The 21839-nt window shown below is 36.4% G+C and overlaps 1 protein-coding gene across 2 annotated transcripts in view; it reads right to left on the bottom strand.

Moving 5' to 3' along the window:
• LOC115223157 (transmembrane protein 184B-like) overlaps nucleotides 1-21839 on the bottom strand; it is a 124307-nt gene that overhangs the window by 60607 nt on the left and 41861 nt on the right. The window contains exon 2 of one of the 2 annotated variants that reach the window (XM_029793582.2): nucleotides 11851-11880. The exons of the other annotated variant lie outside the window; for it this stretch is intronic. The gene's annotated coding sequence lies outside the window, so the exon portion shown is untranslated. The remainder of the gene's footprint in view (nucleotides 1-11850; nucleotides 11881-21839) is intronic. 2 annotated transcript variants of the gene reach the window in all.

The raw sequence follows: 21839 nt of genomic DNA, 5'->3' as shown, positions 1-21839 counted from the left end.
GACAAGTAAAAAAGCAGAATTGTGTTGTGATAATAATGTGTGTCATTGCTCAATTGATGTTAACTGTGGATTCTTATAGCTTGTGTGTGTGTGTGTATGAGAGGGGGAGAGAGAGAGAGAAGACTTGTTGATACACTTGTAATGCATAAATAAGAGGCCAAATTCTGCAACAATAATTTTTTTTTGTGTTTTGGTGTAAGGCCTGTTACATGGGTTTAGCTGGAATATTAGTATTTGTCCAGTTGGAAGTGTCTATTTGTGTCTTAAATACAAAACCCAAATAAACACTAGCTTCATATATAGATTTATGCTCAACTCAATTTATGCCAACCACAAACATCAAGTTAACATGGAGCAAAGCCTCTCTTAGATTCATGTCTGCTATATCACATCACACTTCAAAGGCAATCCAAGAACAGGAGACTGCTACTGAATAAACAAGAGAGACAGTGAAGTCCTTGAAGTTCCAAGATGTAACCAAAAACATAGATGCACACACATAGATATACATATACTCAACAGGCTTCGTTCAGTTTCCATCTACCAAATCCACTCACAAAGCTTTGGTTGATCTGAGGCTATAACGGAAGACACTTGCTCAGGGTGCCACAGAGTGAGACTGAACCTGGAACCATGTAGCTGGGAAGCAAACATCTTACCACACAACCACAACTACACCTATGTATATACACACTTTGTATATACACACTTGTATAGACACACTTTAAGAATAATAGAAGTGAGGATCAAGGAAATCTGAAAATCCGAGTGGAAACGGATTCTTCACAAAATTGAACACTAAATTAGGTAAGGAACTGTAACAGATTAAAATCAACCAAGGATTTTAACTCTGTTCACAAGAAAGACTCAATGAAGGATTGCCTAAATTATATTCAGTGATGCATGATGCACAGTATAATGAGTGTAAGTAACGTTTGAAATATATATATAATACATCTGTATTGTAACTGGATATATTTTAGTACATAAAATTTGTTATATAGAAACCCATGTACATTAACCACAGGAAATACATGCAATGAACATGTAGCAAATAAAATTTGCATATTGTGAGGTGTGTTTCACTGTAACAACTTTATATACAGGACATGTTGTAATGATATGGAATGAATTATTGATTATTGACAAATTATACAGCATTTGGCAAATGAACTTTGATCAGAACCAAGCCTGGCAGTATATGATGTGTTGTAACAAGTCTCTAGTGTGAAATGTGTAGAATACATGTTATGCGATGTATTTATTAACTTTTAACATCTTGTTGAAAATTTTCTGTCAAAAGCTCAGTCTTGTAATGATGGAGCAGAAAATAACTGGAAAAAGGTTTGTTTATTCAAATGCCTGTCTTTCTTGTGGTCAGATGATGAAAATTAGCAATATTGCAGAAGTTTTTGTTTTTTAATGTTTATAGTCATTTGTGCTAAAAATAATGTTGTGCATGTGTGGTTGTTAATCGATTGCGTAACCAGAAAAAAAAAGATGACAAAAAGAGACATTAGTAATAAATGAAATGCTATTAGTAACATGAACATACAAACATGTAGCTTCAAAGGGTCACATACAAACATGTAGCTTCAAAGTGAACACCTTATCCACAGAGTCACGATCACAGCCCTTACATGTATAGCTAATAATACATATGATTCATATACACATACATGTTCCTTCACTCTCATCTTTAGGTAATTAGATGCCTGATTAAATATGAGACATTTCACAAACTAGCTACTTTAAAAGCAAAAATTAGGTGATGTCAATTGAAGTTGAAATTAACAGAAAATATATAATTTAATAACCCCTAAAGAATTAAAAGAAATAGAAAAGAAAGGAGTAAGCAAGTTTTAAATTGAAGTATTGTATTTTATTTAAACTAAAGACAACAGTTCCGACCTTCTCTAATATTTTATTAGGAAGTTTATTTTTACAAATTGTTCAATTACGTAGCCAGTGATGCAAAACTGATGAGGTAAATGTTTTTGTTGTTTAAGAGTTAGGCCAGAACTGAATTCAAAATATGTGGCTGAATGGATAGGGTAGGCCAACAGCTGGATCTTTTTATGTAATTCTACAATGGCACTCACTTGAGATTGAACCCTTTAGCATTCGGTTTACTCTATCAAATGTAATGCTTATTCCTTCACATTCATTTGAATCTATCCTGCATCATCTTGTAGCCTGGAGCTTTCAATGATGTCACTGTATATTTTTTAAACTAACATTGTAGTGTAGATGTCAGATGTAACATCCAATCAGTTTGAATGTCAAACATAGAAACTATTTTGAACGGCTATGGCTGGTTTAAATGATAAAAGTGCGAGTGATTGTTTTGAAAACTGAAATCAACCGTGATGGAGCAAAACTTACGATCACAAGTCACACCTAACTAGTGTTAAAAAGAGAACGTGTGGAGGAAGGACACGTATGATACTGAAGTTGTATCTGGCACTCTGTCAATTACAACAACGAGGGGTGATCTGATCAATGGAACGACCCGCTCATGGAATTAACATGCACTCCACAGACATGCACACCCTTAACATAGTTCTCAGGGAGATTCAGTGTGACACAAAATGTGACAAGGCTGACTCTTTGAAATATAGTTCCAACTCATTTTTGCCAGCTGAGTGGACAGCAGCAATGTGAAAGAAAGTGTCTTGCTCAAGGACACAATGCACTGCCAGTGATTGAACTCACAACCTTACGATTGTAAGCCAAATGCCCCAAGCACTAAGCTACATGCTTTCACAACGTAGTTGTAGATGAAAAGTAACAGGTTGGTCATGAGTATAATGTATTCGATTATATTTCTGTTGGCTTAAGGACGACCTAGGGTTAAACACTATTTAAACAATATATCAAATCCCAATTTTACTATAGCCCAAAATGAATTAAAATGAATTCCACCATCTCCTTTAACCCTTTCGATACCAACCCGGCTGAAACCGGCTCTGGCTCTGGCTACAAATGTCTTGTTTTCATAAGTTCTGAATTAAAATCTTCCACCAAACTGTAGTCACAATTTATGTTCCTAACACTAGCTGAATGATAACTAAGTTATTTTACTAAATTTTTTGTTATATTTAAAGTAATTGAAAGAAACAGAGCATCTCAAAATAAATACAGTAACGAAAGGGTTAACACTCTCTTCCCTATCATGAAACAAGGTATAAAGCAGACCTTAGCTCCACCCACTTCCCATGGAACACTGGGTGACAAAGAGATCTCCTTTCAGTACAATTGCAAGCACTGTCATGAGCTTGTATGCAGGCCAGGCCTGTATCTGCCAGGTCCTGCTTCACAATCTTCAACTAGGTCTCACCTTCTATACCCCATCTCTAGCTTCTACTTGGGAGAAGTTCTCACTGGTCTCTTCACAGGCATGTGCAGCTCGTGGCTGAACATCTTCCAAGTAGAAACAACAGCAATCTCTGTTGAGTAAATGATCAAATTGACAAAACGTTTGCTCATGTCAACACTAGCAGAATGCAACACCTTTGTGAAAACGTTTGAAAAGATAAAAAGATACAAGGACCTTGGAATAAAGGTCTCAAAAATGTGGTATTTAAGAACAACAACCATAACTGTAATCATCAAATCTATGGAGATAATATCAAATGATTCTCTTAAATAATAATATGACCAAATACCAAGAAACCCAAAAGTACCAGAGCTACAAAAAATTGTTCTTGTGGTTGCAGCCTACATCCTAAGAAAGACACGGTCAACATGAGAATATTTGAATTTTTAGAAATCTTTCAAAAATCCTAATTCTTAGTATTCATTGCCTTTCCCTGAAATATATTCTTGCTACACATAAATAACACTCACAATAAAACCAATAAATTGCTGTCTCTTCAAGACATTTGGATTAACTTATAATAAAGCAAAGCAACAATAAAAACAGTAATAACAAGCAGTCCCTGTGAAAGTTTCATGTTTTAAATACGTAATTTTTTAGCTTGTCAGAAGTTTATATAGAACTGTAAAGGGGGATGGCTCAGTGGTTAGAGTGTTGGACTCACAATCATGAGGTAGTGAGTTCAATTCCTGGACAGGGTTGTGTGTTGTGTTCTTGAGCACTTTATTTCACATTGCTCCACTTCACTCGGCAGTAGAAATGAATTGCAATGTCACTGGTGCCAAGCAGTATCGGCCTTTGCTTCTCCCTTGGATAACATCATTGGCATAGAGACTGTAACCGAGGGAGCATGACTTTTCCATTCTCTCAGCAGTTCAGAGGTTCATTTGTAAATCTAAGACTTTCACAAGGATTACTGAGAATATTCTTGTCACCATTGTTGTAACTTTCAATTATGTTCACAGTTTTTTTGACTTTCTCTCTCATTTTAATTTTATATTCTATCTTGAACAGTTTCCCTGATTCACTTCCCCCCCCCTTCTATGCTGCTGCTGCTCCCATGCTAGTTCAAGTGATTTCACACCCCTGCTTCTCTTTACATTGTTACCTACGCCATCCCATTCTGTCTCTCGTTAGCTTAAGACATTTGTCATCCATATTTTATAAACAAATATCAATGTTCAGCAGATAATCAATAATTGCACTGATGCACATGCATTAAGTGATATAAACAAATTTAGTTCAATAAAAAAAAGACTTTTCACTGTCCACTTCCATCGTTATCATCATCACAAGCAGAACCCCCCCCCCCCCCAAACCCTTCATTGAAATGTTCAGTAACAAAGCTCAGTCTAAGTTGTTTGCCAACCAAGATTATTTTCATTTTATTTCACTTGAGTTCAGTTGGTTGTTTCATATCTATTTTTTTTTTCTTGTTGATGTATCTATCTTGACAATACAAGTTCGAATTTCAAAAAAATATGAATAACATCCACAGATATTTTGCTTGGATATTTCACTTTCAGTGAAAAATCTATCTTTCTATCTATAATAAATTTATTATCGTCCAGCCATCAATGTATCAATCAATGAGGATAGATAGATAAATAGAACAACAGATAGAAAATACAAAAAAACTGATTAAAATGTTATTTATTCTTAAAGAATAAATCCTGGGGTTGATTTCTTTGACTAAAGGTGGTGCTCTAGCATGGCCTCAGTTACATGACTGAAACAAAACTATAAAAAAACTATGCCATTTTATTCCCAAGCAACGCCAGGTATCTCTGCTAGTTTTAAATATAATATTAAAAGAACTGGTACATGATCAAAAGACATGACCCTGGTTTATGGCCAAAAATGATTAAGGACTGAACACAACCCCTCCACATCCACACTCGAATGGGAAGGAATAAGTGAAATGCTACATCAGTGTTTGGATAGAATGAGGGTCAGAGGGTGAAGGAGATGGTCAATGTTTGGGGGGGCGGTATAGTGAAGGAGCCAATGAAATAAATCTCAGTAAATTTACTTCTGACTCACCTGCTAATTACCTACCTATGGGCTTTGTCTACACTATGGAGGGGTAAGTATAGCTGGAGTGGGAGGAAGTGTGATGCAGCCCCTCTCCCTTCTTGAAGAAAGGGGTTCATATCATCATGTATGTTAGCCACCAGGTATTAGTTGAGTAGTTCAGTCCATTTTTACAACGACCACCATAACTCCACTCCATCATGCAACAAAACAAGTAAATACATTCTAGCAGACACTGCCCTCTTCACAACCACCATTGTCCCCCCCCCCGACACTCCAACCCCTCCACCTACCACAATTTCAAAAGTGAGAGGGAAGGCAATGAGAAAGGGAAGAGAATTAGCCAAGGAGTCAGATTACGCCTGTAGACTCCTGTAAATGTTAGCAAGTGAATGTAAAATTCTTTTAGTTGATTGCTACACATTTACAAGTGTCATTCCTTTTATCCATTCTTCACACATTCTCTCCTACCCCACACCAGCTAATAACCCTGCCCTATTAAAGGGACAACAGTAACTACCTCAAACAAACACAAATACATTTTATAAAAAAAAAAAACAGAAAAAAAACCTACAAAAACATGGCTAACTGTGATGGGAGGGAGTTCTGTTATGTGTAGAGTGGCAAGTGAATTTTTCCTTAGATAAACTGTTGTTGGCCATCCCTCTAAATACAAGGTCTCAAGAGTCCCCTTCCCTATCTCCATCTAGAGCCTGGTTATCTCCTTTCTAGAAGCTAAATTTTCCCTGTAGAGGGCAACTAATAAGGAATGTAAATCTAGTAATAATAGCCTGAGGTCAGTTTAGACAGAGCAGACCTTTGGTCTAAAGCATTTTTGTTGTAACTGTCCCATCTTTGATTGTTTTCAGACACTACATTCATTGTTTTTTAATAGTGTGATTTGAGGGAGATTTGGCTACTATTTCTAACAGGTTGAATAACTATTTATTTCCTTGTTAGCATAGGTATGTGCATGCAATGAAAGAAGTGTGTAGTACCTTGCATTGGGCTCTACACAGGATGTAAAGTGACTGGAATGCACTTTTGGTATTAGCTAATGCTTTCATATAAAATTGTTATTTGATTAGTCCAACCCATGCTAGCATGGAAAGCGGATGCTAAACGATGATGATGATGATGATGTTTGTTCTGTCTGAATTATCTATGCATTTCCTCGTTACATTCGCCATTGTTAATGCAATAAACTGATAATTGGCCCATTGGACTCCTCTAACCAAATATTCTTTTGTACACGAAATATGATATCGATAAATAAGTTAACTCTAGAAATATAGTTTCAATTTTCCATTCATTTCAGGTCGTTAATGCTGTTGTTAACTTCTACATTTTTTGATCTAATTTAATCTAAATTAGAAATCATTAGTGAAGAAGCTACATTAAACTTCTTTCACTAAAAATATCACAATTTACATATTTCATCATGTCTGTGGGGATGTGCTGTAAAGGAGAGTTGCATTTTACTGTCACCTTCTGTACATGGGAATTACTTCAAATATTTCCTCAAATTTCCCTCAATTACATATATTACACATGCAACAAATTCATGCTGTGTATAGACAAGGCAGTGCTCTGATTGCTAAAACAGAATGAAAAATTATAGCATATGCCGAAGAGAAACCAACAAGAAAGACTTCCTGACATGCAAGAAACAAGCCTAGAGTTCCTGCAACTTCATACTATCTGACAATCGAGCATTTCAAAGTTAATAACACTGGTCTTGAGGATTTATGCTGAGAGAATTCTTCCCTTTGGAATCAAAACCTCGACTATAAAGGAGCTACAAAATCAACTTGATGGTAAGTACACCAGACTTCGCGTGAAGCCTCAAAACATTTCATGGTGTGAGTACATGACTAAAGAGGAAATTATAGACACATTCCACTATTGTTGTTCGTTTGTGGGATAGGCTTAGCAAGTTAGTGTTCAGCAGAATGCTGAACACTAGGCCATATCATGTTATAATTTAGAAACTTCCACAACCTAACAGACGAAAAACCACTCAACTACACTGATGCTGTTTGGCAGAAATACAATCAAGGTTCTACCAAAGTAAATGTCATCATCATCTCCATCATATTTAATATCCATGCTTTCATATGAGAATGGGTCAAATGAAGTTTATTGAAGCAAATTTTTTTTATAACAGGATGTCATTCCTTGTCACCCAACCTCATTTCTTTCCAAGCAGGGTAATATTTCCCCTTAACCAGACCTGTTTCTGCAGAATATTGGAAATGTATGACTCATTTACAACATACAAGGACAAGGAGTCACAAACACTCATACATTTAAGATTTGAAGGATGATGATTAAAACAAGAAGCTTTCCTTCACAAACTTGCTACCAAGAAGGCAGCCATTCAAAATTTAAAAGGAGAAAGAGCAGAATATGCACACACACACACACGGCTTCTTTCAGTTTTTGTCTACCAAATTCACTCACAAGGTTTTGGTTAGTCCAGGGCTGTAGAAGAAGAGACTTGCTGAAGGTACCACACAGTGGGACCCAACATGCAATTAAGAATCAAACTTCTTCACCACTCAGCCACACTTGTGCCTGGAGAAAGAAATACCAAGAACAGTGAAATGGTGAAACCCATTTCATTGGTTCTCATTTGAATGTAGCACACAAGTTGTTTGGATATCAAAACATATTTTGCTAAAGATTTTGTTATTCACCCAGTCTATTCCTATTCTAGCAGCTATGCTTTTGGAACAACCTCCCCCCCCCCCTACTAACTTGGTCACCTCAGTAACAGAAACTGTCTACTATTTCTAATGATCTCCCACAAAAAAAAAAAGATCAACAAAATCATGATGTCATTGGAAAACTGAAACAGGAAAAATATGGTGTTGGTGGTACATGGATGCTTGACTGTCTAGAAATAGCAGCTAAAATACTTTCAAATCACGTTCAACTAACTAAAAAATACACTAGCCCTAAATGTCTAATAAAAAAAGAAAATGTCTAAAAAAGTAAAGATGGCTATAGTTAGAACACATTTCATCATGGATCTATAAATTTAGAATTAACCCAGAATTTAACAAAGAGTAATTTTTCATGGCATACATCAAGCCAAAGACATTCACACCACACAATAACGCTACATCCAGAAAAAAACCAAACTCAATTCCTTTGTTCAAAGACATTGCCGACCATCATCAGCAACAGACAGCAATGTTCAGTAATAATCTTCAAACAACAATAATAATTGTCAACCATCAGGAATTTTGGTCCCATATTTCCTTGCCGTGGAATATCAACACTTTTTGTAATTTCTACTATAGAGTACCAACCACCCCTATCTGTATTACCCACGTTTCACAGCCATACAATACTGTCACATTCTTATATAACTTTTGTAAAGATAGTCTTTTGCAGCAACATCAATTTATAATAATTTGTTGTTGTGGTTACAAGTAGTAACACATCATACATTGTTAATGCTGCTATTTGCATCAGGACCAACAATTCAATGTAGACTGGCAACTAGAAACATCCACAGAATGTGACATAGGAACACAGAGAAGCAAAAGTAGATCTGATAAAAGACAAATAGTACAAGGAGATGAAGAAACTTCTATATGGCTGCTAAACTAGGTAGAAAGAGCAAGCAAACCTCCTCAAACGACACTTTACTGTATCGGGAAAAGAACATGTTGATAATGCTCTACATCTAAAAAAGGAAAGACAGGATGGTCATAGCCAGAACCCCTTTTATGATAGGTTTACTTGATCAGAACCAACTTGGAGCTAAACAGCAGGAACAAGTCAATGATAAAAAAAAAATCTACACCATTGCACAACATATTAGAAGTGATAACCAAATTTTTCTTAAAGCCTCTACTTCTATCTTAGAAAAGGACACCTTCATGATGTGGTCCTAAGTGCACTGTACATTAGTAAAAAATGGGATGGTCATAACAAGAGTGGCTCTCATATTTGATCATATAATCATCACCATCGTCATCATTTAACACCCATTTTCCATGCTGGCATGAGTTGGACAGTTGGACCAGAGCTGGCCAGCTGGAGAGTTGCCCAGGCTCCAATCGTCAGTTTCGGTATGGTCTCTATGGCTGGATGCCCTTCCTAACACCAACCACTTTATAGAATGTAGTGGGTGCTTTTACGCAGCACCAACATGGGTGCATTTATGTGGTACCAGCCCCTATGAGCCTGCAAGATTAAGGATGCTCAGCTGGAGAGGGTTGCAAGGGCCAAGCCTGTTTGCTAAGGCAACCATGCTTTTACCTAACTTGGTGTGTCTTTTCAAGCACAGCAAACTGCCAAAAGTCTCAGTCCCCTGTCATCCCCTCTGTGTGTCCCAATGCCTGTAGAGCCTTTCTCACCACTTTGCCCAACATATACCTGTGTCTATTCTCTCCAAAGGTTCCCTCCACAATTAGGGATTGGCACCATATGCATTATATGATCATACCAATGCAGTCATCTCTCTAGCATGCTACATTTAATGCCAGTTTTTGTCCAAAATCACTTACCCTGCACACTGACATTACCCATCCAGTGGCGCATACAGGCTTAATTTCTTTCAAGCCTTCACATATCCTCAGTAGTCACAGCCCATGTCTCACTGACATGTGGCATAGCTGTTCATACACAGGTAACATACAATCTGCCTTTCACTCCGAGGGAGAGGGCCTGCATTACTAACAGAAGTAGTAGCTCTCTGAACTTCCCCCAGTCTATACCTGTGTTTAGTTTGTTTATGTTCTTCAATGAGAATTTTATCAGAGCGCCAAAGAGTCTTTCACAGTCCTCTTCCTTTCCTTAAATGCTTGTGCTCTACAAAGGAAAATTTTTCCAAGATGTTAGGAAATTCCAGGGTTCAAGTCCAATGAACCCATCCCCATGCTCTTCCCTCCTCTCATTTTCCATGCAAAATGTAACATCAATTTTTTAATTATTTCATTAATGATTTTTGATCTCCAGTACAACACAAAGTCAAAGACTAGGTTAGATATATGAAGAAGGGCAGCAAACAGGTTCCTGTTTAGGGGTCTCTGAAATGAGTAAATGGAAGGGAGGAAGTTATCCTCAGATTGAAAACATGGTCTGGATGCTTGTAAGAAGGAAGACTGCTAAAGACACCCAAAGGCCAGGTGATGGTGGTAAAACAGGCAATAAACTAAGTATAATAGGAATTGCGTTAACCAAATTTCATTCTCAAGTTTTTTGTTAACCTGAAGCTTTGGTAGAAAATACTTTCCAAAGGTGCTGTTCAATGGGATTGAACCAGAAAACAAATAGTTGCTAAGCAAATATTTTAACAACATAAACCTATTTGGATCTGGTTTTGCAAAACTGAAAATGTACATATTGTTGGAATCAATGATTTTAATAGCTTGGTAGTCGTTGGTACTCAAGTAAGCCATGACCATCCTTTATTTTCAAGACTTTCTAGAATCCCATTATGAAATGCTTTCTTCCATTTTTTAAAGATGCAGATTTTCCTGTTATTTCTTAAAAGTCTGTGACACTGTCTGGAAGAATCTTTAGGCAAATGCATCAACCCCAGGACTTATTTTTTTATAAGCATCATACTTATTCTATCAGTTTCTTTTGCCAAATCGCTAAGTTACAGGGATGTAAACACACTAGCACCAGTTGTCAAATGGTGGTGGGGGGGACAAACACTGATACATATATAGATATATATGATGGGCTTCTTTCAGTTTCTGTCTACCTGATCCACTCACAAGGCTTTGGTCAACCTGGGGCTATAGTAGAAGACACTCGCTCAAGGTGTCACACAGTGGGACTGGACTTGGAACCATCACTTGGTTATACATTTTAATTTTCTGGCAGTTGATATGAACCAAAAATATCAATTTCTGGGAAGTATTTATTCACTGGCTGCAACAATCACTGGGAAAGGAAGCTGGGAAAGGAGTGATGTACTTATCTTGTGGGAGTCACATACACAAAGACAAGCACATACACACACATGACATTCAGAATACAATTTACCGAGACAAAACAAACACACACATTTATGCACACTGCTCAAACAAGCAATGTTGTATGATTATGAATAATATATAAAGACCAAGCAATATTTACATATATATATATATATATATGTAGATATGTACTAAATGACCTAACAGAGATGGCAACAGCAGCAATAACAACAACTGCAAGAATACACACCTCCACCTTTAGTAAATAGTGTAAGCAGTGGTTAATTAAATTTTCAAGAAACGGTAACTCCTGTTCACAGCAAAGAAATGTTATATATCATGCATTATTCTTATTGAGGAATGAACTGTTCCCAGATCTGTGGTTGGAGGCAGTGGAACATTTAGTGAAACCAAATCAGTCAGTTTTTCATTAAATACAGAAAATCTCTAAAAGCAGTGGGAGGAGGAAAACTGAAAATGGCTGAGACTTACCAAATGGATTTCAAAACCACTTTGACTTACCTGCAAAAGATAAAAACAGAAATAGAGATAAATGAATTAAGAATAATAAAGATATTTTATTACCCAATTGAGGGACCAGCTACCTGAATCAACAGTACCCAGGTAGATAAAGCAATTAAGGATATGAAGACAGGGAAATACCCTCAGCTGCTCAAGAATCACCACTGAGATGCTTAAAATATCTGGCGGTGTGGGTTATGGTCTACTCACCCATATTGTAAATCAGGTGATTAAAAAATGTAGACATCTTAGGTAAGTGTCAGGTTTTTATTAACACTATATGAGAACAAAGTTCACATCCAGAACTTTCAAAAGATATATAATTTTCCAAGAAAAATAGATATTTTATCATGAAAATGATGTATCCAAAAATGGGGTTTTGCATGGTCAAACTGTGTGTGTTACCCCTTCCACAGAGCTCCCTAAAGATACTTATTAAATTTATTGTAGAGCTCCAAACTTAGAGAAGGTTCAGTTTTATACCCTGTACCAGTGTATCAAAACTGACCACCCACCAACTGAAGATAACAATATAACCATGTCTGAATATACACAAAATGCTTGTGGCAGCTGTAATTTCATTTAATTATTTGTAGAGCTGAGCTTTGGATCATGACACCCCCTTAAGCTGGATTTTCTCCATTTTGACAGAGATCTTTCCTATTTTTTTACTTTCACTGCAGCCTTGAAAACGAAGAGGGGAAGCTATTTATGAATGAAAAGTTTCAAAAAGTTACAATCTCTTTGTCCACTTTTTCTTGCACTCGGCACTTGAAAAGCAACGAGAGAAAATTTTATGGTCGGGAAAGAAATTATGAAAATATTTTTAGATAAAAATGTATGTAATTTAAGGGTGATTTAGCTGCTGTTTTTAGTGATTACCAGGTCATTGTGGGATGTGCTAGAAACAGCAGTTAAATCTCCCTTAAATCACATACCTTTCCATCTCAAAATATTTTCATTCTCTAGGCTTCTCCTATTGCTTTTTAAGTACCCAGCAGAAAAAAATTGGCCTAAATAGTCAGAAGGTGGATGGAGGTAAGAGAGGGGAAGGAAAACAATCAAAATCTTCCAAAATCTTTTTTATTAAAAAGCTTACCTCCATCATTTGCAAGGCCACAGCAAGAAAAAAATTGGGAAAATCCACATCAAAACCTTAAAGGTCCAGGCTGATGCCTCATCACCAATTTTCCAGCTCTACCCCAACCTCTCTTCAAAATATAATTAGTCATCATGTAACTCATCTTCAACAAGAAACCTGTTCTGCTCCTGCACTTTTTGCTCATATTTTACCTTTCTCTACTCGTTATTCCCTTAGTATAAAGTTCCCCCTCTATTCAGGGGTCATTGTCTTAAGCTGCAAGGTGACCTCACTAGTGCTTGTGGCATGAGAAAAGCACCCAGTACATACTATAAAGGTATTAGGAACAGCATCCAGTCTAAGAAACCATGCCATACAGACACTGAGGAATGGGCCTTGGGCTCATCAGATCCTGTCAAACTGTCAAACTCATGCCAGCATGGAACATGGACATTAAAGGATGATGATATATAAATACATGATGGCTGAAACAGGATTTTGAGCAATGCCATTACTCAATTGTTTTCTTAAATGGGTGTGGTTTTCCAGTCTACTTGGGACCTGCCACAGATGTGACAATGGTAAGTGCCTCTTGTAGCAGGTGTTCAAACAAGAGATCACCTGACACACAATAAATATCACCACTTTTTTTTAAATTCAAAAAGCACTGTTTTTCAGGTTTTTTTGGGGGGGGGGTGCCAATGTGTATGGGTAAAAGATATCACACACACACAGGATTTCTCACAAGTCCCTTTTATCACATTCCAGTCATGAGTTAACCCAAATATCTGTCGAAGGGATTGCAAAGTGGATCTAACTTAGAACAATGTGATTATGAAGTGAACTTCTCAACCACAAGGCCATCGTCTACACCAACTTGATTCAATGTAAAAAAGAAAAAAAAAACACCAAGGAAAAACATGCAACAAAGATGTAAAGCAAGCTTTCAGAATAATTATTACCAGGAATCAATCTGACTCAAAAGAATGGCAAGTGGAGAAATAGTTACAATTTAAACTGAAAAATCTCATTAAAATAATTAAAAGAATGTATTTGCAGACAAAGTTTTAGTTGTTTCAAATAAAAGTCGAGACATTTAAGAGTAATTACACATAATGGAATTCGTTATTTTGTTTTGTTCGTTACATTTTAATTACTTTATTTTAAAATGATAGTTGTCTAAGTTCAAATAATTATTTTTGTGAAATTTACTATGGAGACAAACAAGCAAAGCCATTTTTTTGTCTTTCATTTGTCTTTAACACTTTCTCACCAATTGGAAGCATCATTTGCAGACTTTTTGGCCCTGCATTGTTGAAATGCTGATAAATTTCACAAAAACAGATTTCCATTTGAGATCGAAACACTTCAAAGAATTGTTAGGAGAACATCTGATATAGGGAGTGGCTATATATACTGTCTGTCTATAGTAGTACTGTCAGTGAAGGCACATGACTCAGTGGTAAGAGCATCATGCTCACAATCATGAGGTAGTGAGTTCGATTCCTGGACCAGGTTGTGCTCTTGAGCAAGACACTTTATTTCACCTTGCTCCAGTTCACTCAGCTGTAGAAACAAGTTGCAACCTCACTAGTGCCAAGCTATGCTGGCCTTTGCCTTTCCCTTGGACAACATCGGTGGTGTGGAGAGGAGAGGCTGGTATGCATGGCCAATTGCTGGTCTTCCATAAACAACCTTGTCTGGATTTGTATCTTGGAAGGGAACTTTCTAGGTGCAATCCCATGATCATTTGAGACCAAAAGGGCTTTTACCCCTACCCTTTTCCCTATTACTTTAACATACCTATAATGTGAAGTGGTTAGAAATCACCCAAAGAGTCCTGCAAACTCAGCCTATGATATGAAGTTAACTGATTCTGGGCTTAGAACAAACGTACGTTCAACACCCCAGCCTATTCTATGAATATAGCTGAGTCTATGGGAACCTGAAAATCCAATATACCACACATGCGTTAATTTTGAGGAAGAAAAACCCACGTTTCACAAACTCTAACTGATTAGCTGTTGTTCTTTAGCCCAAGGTTAGTGTTGATCCAGTAGACTTATACTCACTATGTCTTTCTTTTAAGAGAGTAGCCTGTTACTTAAAGGTGATTTGGTTACTATTTCTAGAAGACTGAAGGACAGCATAGAAGTTTATTCATTGGCTCATTTTTTTAAAAAATCATTAATATAGTGTAGAAGGTTGTAATCACAGAAACCTCTCCCTCCCACTTCAGTTTGTTATCCAACCATTTTGATAAGTCTGAAGTTTTACAATGATGATGAGGATTGTAGAAGAATGTCCAAGACAGAGCCAGTTTGGTAAATACAATCTGATTCATGGATTTTGGTTGTCCAGAAAGTTCGTGCCGATTTTTAAAGGAAAGAAAAAGGTCATTTTTAATCAACCAAATATGAACCATTTTGTTGCACAATACGTTTCCATCTTTCCTTTAACTTGAAAAATACCCTCTTCCCAGAATGGAGGTGGTTTCATGGCAAAGAATTCATCAAGGTATCTTTTTACGTCATCCAAGGAATTGACATTTTTACCATTAAGACTATTCTGCAGAGACCTAAATAAGTGGAAATCTGAAGGAGCAATATCTGGTTAATATGGAGGGTGGGGTAACACATCCCAGCCAAGCTGCAGCAATTTTTGTCTGGTTCCCAAAGCATCAAGTCCCGAAAATGAACTTTCTTATCTTCCATTTTAAAGGGTTACAAAATTAGCACAGGTTATAGGAACATAAACCTTCTTCCACGAAAAGATAGCTTAAACTGTGCTCTAAATGGAGGTGTAGTCAAATCCTATTTTATGGACTCAACCGTGTTCTAAAATATGTCGAAAGGAAAGCTACTATAAATCGGCACGAACTTTCCAGACAACCCATTAAATCAAAATGTACAATATTTTAGCTATGCATTTGTGACGTGCATTTATCTGAATTAAGATGACAGAGACTATATAGAATTTAGTAGAGATGAAGAGAGATGATAGCATGGGAAACAAATAGGTGGTATCTATGCAATCGAGGCTAGAGATTCATCTCTTTCATGTTTAATGTCTTGAAGGGGAGCTGCAACACAAGAGCCCTTGTTACAGCTTCTAAAAGAAATTTACTGCAAATTATACTAACATTTTTTTTATACTCTTACAAACAATGATTCTAGATTTCAAAATAACCCATTGTTTGGATAATTTGATAACAACTCTAAATAATGTCATGAAACTAGAGTTTAAGCACTGCTCTAATCTACAAGTTAGCAGTCAATGAAAAGGTATAGCCTTGAGCTTCTGAAAGAAATCCTCATGAAATATTGCAATCAAGTTTGTCCTGTTTGCAGAACTCATACATAAGTACAGGCAATAGAGAACAAAAACTGACCACACCCAAGGCTCACTGCTGCAGTCAGTTGTGTAGTGAAAAGCATTTAATAAAAATAAGATTACTGAAACAATTCTGTTTTATTATTATAATAATGATTTATCAGATAATCTCTTTATTGACCATAAGATGAGGAGAAACTAGTAAAACAGTGGAAGGCAAGTTACACATTGTGCGAGAAGATAATAAAAATATAGAAATGGGCTTTAAGAATAATTTTCAAGGATGTCATTTTTTAAAGTCCTAATAGGGGAACAACCACCTAAGGCAAATCAGGGAAGGCCAACACCCATTAGGTTCACTCTATCTTTCTAGATCTCCCTTCCTCTCCTAGTTTCCATCTACAGCCTACAGTTAAATGTTGAGGCCATTTCACCAGAGCATACGTGCTACCCTCATATACCTTTCAGCATTATTATTATTACTTCTACCATAGACATGGAGCTACAAATAATGATAATTTCTCACTTCGGTACAAGGCCAGCAATCTTGAGAGGATGAGATTGATTGATATCACTGACCACAGAACTTAACCAATACTTTCATCTTATTAACTCCAAAAGGTGAAAAGGCAAAACCAACCTTGGCAGAATTTGAACTCAGAATGTCAAAAGCTGGTACAAATACCTGAAGACATTTTGTCTGATGCTATAATGATTTTACCAATCAACTGCCCAAATTAATAATTATTTGCTACAAGTGTAATAATCAATGAGGAGATGGTGCAAGAACAAATTGCAAAAAATAGTTTTGGTTAACACAATATCAATTATCTCACCTAACAGCAACAACAATAATAATATTCTCTGAAAATATACTTTTGTATTACCACTGGGAGACAAAATAAAGAAAAGACCAAAAAAAAATGGTCAGAGCACAAAGCAAAATATAAAAAAACAAACCAACAAAAAAAATCAACAATAATGTCTGCTCCTCCCCCACCTCACCTCCTTGAAAGGACTGGATAGAACTAGACAGTAAATAATAACTGTGGTGGGTAGAGAATATTAATTAATGCTTACTCAAGGTATTTAATAAGTGTAAATACCCAAAGATAAAAGATTTTTTTTAAATGTGTGTCTCTGTCTGTCTCTCTCTCTCTCTCTCTCTTTGGAGATTGCATAATGTCCGAAGTGGAAGTGTCTGAGATATTCCAACAGATGTTGAAATAAAACAACAACCATCAGCTCATAACTTGATCAGGACCACTTGAGCATTTATTGAAACATATACACCAATACTACACACAAAAACCTGTAATCTACACCTATACACACATGAAGCTATAGTCTATATATATACACTTACATAAAACAAACCTTTCTCATACATGCACACAGTCAAGTATAGCAAACATATAATCCTCCATAAATTTGTAGTTTCTACACACATACACACCTATAGGCTTCCATAACACACATAAACAAGTAGTCTACACACAATCCTAAATAGCACACATTTATAAACCTAATAATCTAAACGGACATTTTTATATGACATACATGTGTCTAATCCTGCAGCACACACGCATACAGAATCAATATAAACTTAACACACAACCATATAAAACAATCCACACCTGCATAGTGTGCATAACCATTCACAAACGCGCCTCTGCAGGGTAGTTTGACCTGTTAGAAATAACAACCAAATCTTCTTCCCTTTCATCAGTTTAAAATATTAGAAAACACACAATCCCAGCGGATGATGATAGTAGGTTGTGTCAGTCATAGTCAGCAAGTTAAGATTACAAATGGTTTTAGCAAGCCCTACAATCAGTGTATCACATGATAGATCATAAAGTGGATGTTTTTTTATTCCTCTATGGGCTAAAGAGTATGTGTAACAAGTGTCGTCAAACTTGAGAGGACATACAACAACCAGAGGAGAGCAAGGTAAGTATGGTCTTTGTTGTATATACCTGCTGGGCAAGTGGCATGCAAATAAACTCACATAGTATCTCTTTTGTTTGGGTTTTTGATTAAACAATAAACACAAGAAAAAAGTTATTAAAAAAATGGATTTGGATTGAATAGTTTTAGGTGGGATTGTATTTCTATCCCAAATACACTACAGAGAAAAGCAGATATTAAGTACACACAAACACACACGCAAACACACACACACACACACACACAGTGTGTGGGAGAAAAGAAAAGATTCATATAATTTCTATTCTTTGTAACATCAAGATTGCAATTATTATTACAATGCTATTTAAGTCATTAATATAGCTCGGATAATCCTGTGTTTTAATGATACATGACAACAAGTAGTTTCTAAATAGCATGATTAAAAAGCACTTAGCATTGTTCACCGGTTACTAATCTTACTGATACTGTGTGCAATGGACCTAGAAACTAAAGAGTAGAACAAAATCTTTCTGGCAGAAAGATAAAAGGAAACAAAACTGGTGCCATTTTAACAAGACCCAAAACACAAGACTACATAGGAACTCCTGAAACCTTCCAGTCAACTAACTTCACTAAAACACTATGATACCAACAAATGCCGAAAATGGATTGCAGCAAGGTGACGAAATGCATCTGAAACTTGCAGAAGCAGAAGTAAACACGGGTTTTTTCATTCTACAATCTGCTGACCTGTTAATTATTTGATATTAAGAATTTAAAAAGCAAGGGAAGAATTTACAATGAAAATAAAGCAGAACAAAGTAGGAAGCCGACAAAAGAGAAATTGTCACAAGAAACATAAAGAAACCAAGGCGGCGAGATGGCAGAAACGTTAGCATGCCAGGCGAAATGATTAGCGGTATTTTGTCTACCATTACGTTCTGAGTTCAAATTCCACCAAAGTTGACTTTGCCTTTCATCCTTTCGGGGTCGATAAATTAAGTCCCAGTTACGCACTGGGGTCAATGTAATCGACTTAATCCCTTTGTCTGTCCTTGTTTGTCCCCTCTATGTTTAGCCCCTTGTGGGCAATAAAAGAAATAAGAAACATAAAGAGTGGAAGGAGGGAGAGAAAGAGATGCAGTAGAACTAAAAGAAATTGTGTGGAAATGAGTGAGATGAGAGAGAGGTGATTTCTACTCTTCATGCGACCATCTGTAGACATCAGAAACGGTCAATAGAGATGATATTAAGCGGCTGTAGACTGATGAGCTGCAGGGGAAGATTGATGACATATTTAGTCTTTTGTTCTGACCCACTTGAATGCATTCCTTAACCTGAAGATTCCTCTATTTCCTGTGTGTGTGTGCTGACGACCTACAAGGGAAGTTCCAAGACAGTGTTAACCTCTTACTTCTACCAACTTAAATATATTCTTTAGCTATAAGTTTCTGGAATATAAAATTAATGGATGATGAGCTGAAAGAGTTTTGCATTAAATTTTGAAGCATCAAATTCTGCAAAATGTCAAAATACTGAGTAGAGGCAGACAACAAGTGAAACAAATTGAAAAAACAGGGAAAACATACAAATATTTATGAAATGATTTCTCTTTTTCCCTTTCCTAGTATTTTTTTGAAGACAATCTCTTCCCAAAATAAAGAGGTTAAGTGAATGGGCCCATCGAATTGAAGCTTTTAAAGTGAAAGAAGAATTTTTATACAAAGATAAAGAAGATAAAACAAGAAGTACTTTCACTGAATCAACACAGTGAATGCTAAGTCAGTGTTAAGAAATTTAAGGCAGGCAGGATTCAAGCTAAATAGAAATAACACAAGGTAAGGAAAAAAATAATATTAGTAACTAACCTTATTTATAGAGAAGGGAAAGGCAAAGTTGCAACAGTATCAGATTACTGACAGCATTTGTTCTGGTTCACTGTGCTGTGAATTCAAAACCTGCTGACATGAACTTTGTCTTTCATCCTTTCAAGGTTAATATCTAAAATATCAATCTAGTGTAATGGACTGATGGAATTGTTACAGCATTGGACTAGATACCATGTGGTAAATGTTCCAGTTATTTGTGTTCTGAGATCAAATTCTGCTTAGTAGAAGACACTTGCCCAAGGTGCCACGCAGTGGGACTGAACCCGGAACCATGTGGTTCGTAAGCAAGCTACTTAGCACACAGCCACTCCAACGCCTATATGATGATAATGATCTCTTACACAGCTTATTACATATTCTATTTTGTCCAACCCACCAACAAAACTGAAATTAAGTCACCTATTTTGTTGAGAAAATATTCATACAGCAGCCTCCAGTCGAGAATTGATGTCACAGTTCTCTTGGGAAAGACACGATTTCCCAGACTTGTCTTTGCCTTTCATGAGACTCTTCAGCATTCTCATTGATTCCAAGTACGATAACTTCAGACATGTACTGGAGATTATACACTCACCACTATTCCTTCCTAAATTTGCAACGATGCAGAAGTTAGAAATCAACATTATCATGATTATTTAACGAGGGAATTAGATTGACAAAATTGCTGGAGCAGAGGAGAAAATCCCATCTGGTAATTTGTCCTGGGCCTCGACTATTTGAATTTAAATCTCACTTAAATCAACTCTGCCTTTCATTTTTCTGGAGTTGATAAAATAAAATACCAGCCACATGCTGGGGTTAATTTAATCAAATATTCCCACATCCTTGAAACTGCTGGCCTTGTCCTTAAATTGGAAACAGTTACTGTTATTACACGGAAGAAATAGAAATGACAACTTATCTTTCTGCTGATGAAATAAAGAAATCACACACACACACACACATGCATGCACACACACACACACACACACACATGCATGCACACACACACACACACACACACACACAACACACACACACACATGCAATGAAAGTCAAAGTTAGCATGTTTTGAAAGGAAACATGCTTGTTGTTTTTGTCAAGACAGTATTAATCTTAATTTGAAACACATGATTAGACATATTTGGATCAGGTGATCAGACTTGCTTGTCATTGTATCAACTGATTAAGCAGATAAATTCTGTTTATTTAATTAACTCCAGAAAACCATAAATGCGCCTTCTGCGCCCCTCTACACTTTATCCCCCACCCCACCCCGCATACTGACAGTTTCTTTTCAATTAATACTTCTTACTTGATATTTTATCTGTCTCTAGACAAAGGATTCTTCTCCCAAACCACTGCAGCGTATACAATTTAAACCACTTTATGAAACTATTTGTGTTATTTTCTGCCCACCCAGAACATCACAAGCTTCCTCAAATTCTGCTATTTTAGCTTTTCTTTGTCCTTCCTCGCCAAAAGTATCCAAGACTCAAGTTTAGCTGAGAAGTCTTGTCTTGTCATATCCAGAGGATCCAGAGATCTTATAAAAGAGAGTTTGTGTGTGTTCCTTACGCATTCCAGAACTGAGTTGCCGTTTTTGACATATGGGGTATCAAAAGATTCAGTAAGCTTTTGGCTACCAACTAAACAATATTTTCATTCACTTATTTACATTACAAAAATTTAAGATTATCATTTTTCTTTTAGTTACCTATTGTAACCATTTTTTACCATCACCACAACAATGATAGCGTCACATT

The sequence above is a fragment of the Octopus sinensis genome, linkage group LG22, assembly GCF_006345805.1.
Source record: "Octopus sinensis linkage group LG22, ASM634580v1, whole genome shotgun sequence".
NCBI classification, from domain to species: domain Eukaryota; kingdom Metazoa; phylum Mollusca; class Cephalopoda; order Octopoda; family Octopodidae; genus Octopus; species Octopus sinensis.
The sequence above is the reverse complement of the archived record's forward strand: the minus strand, read 5'-3'. Positions and strand labels throughout refer to the sequence as shown.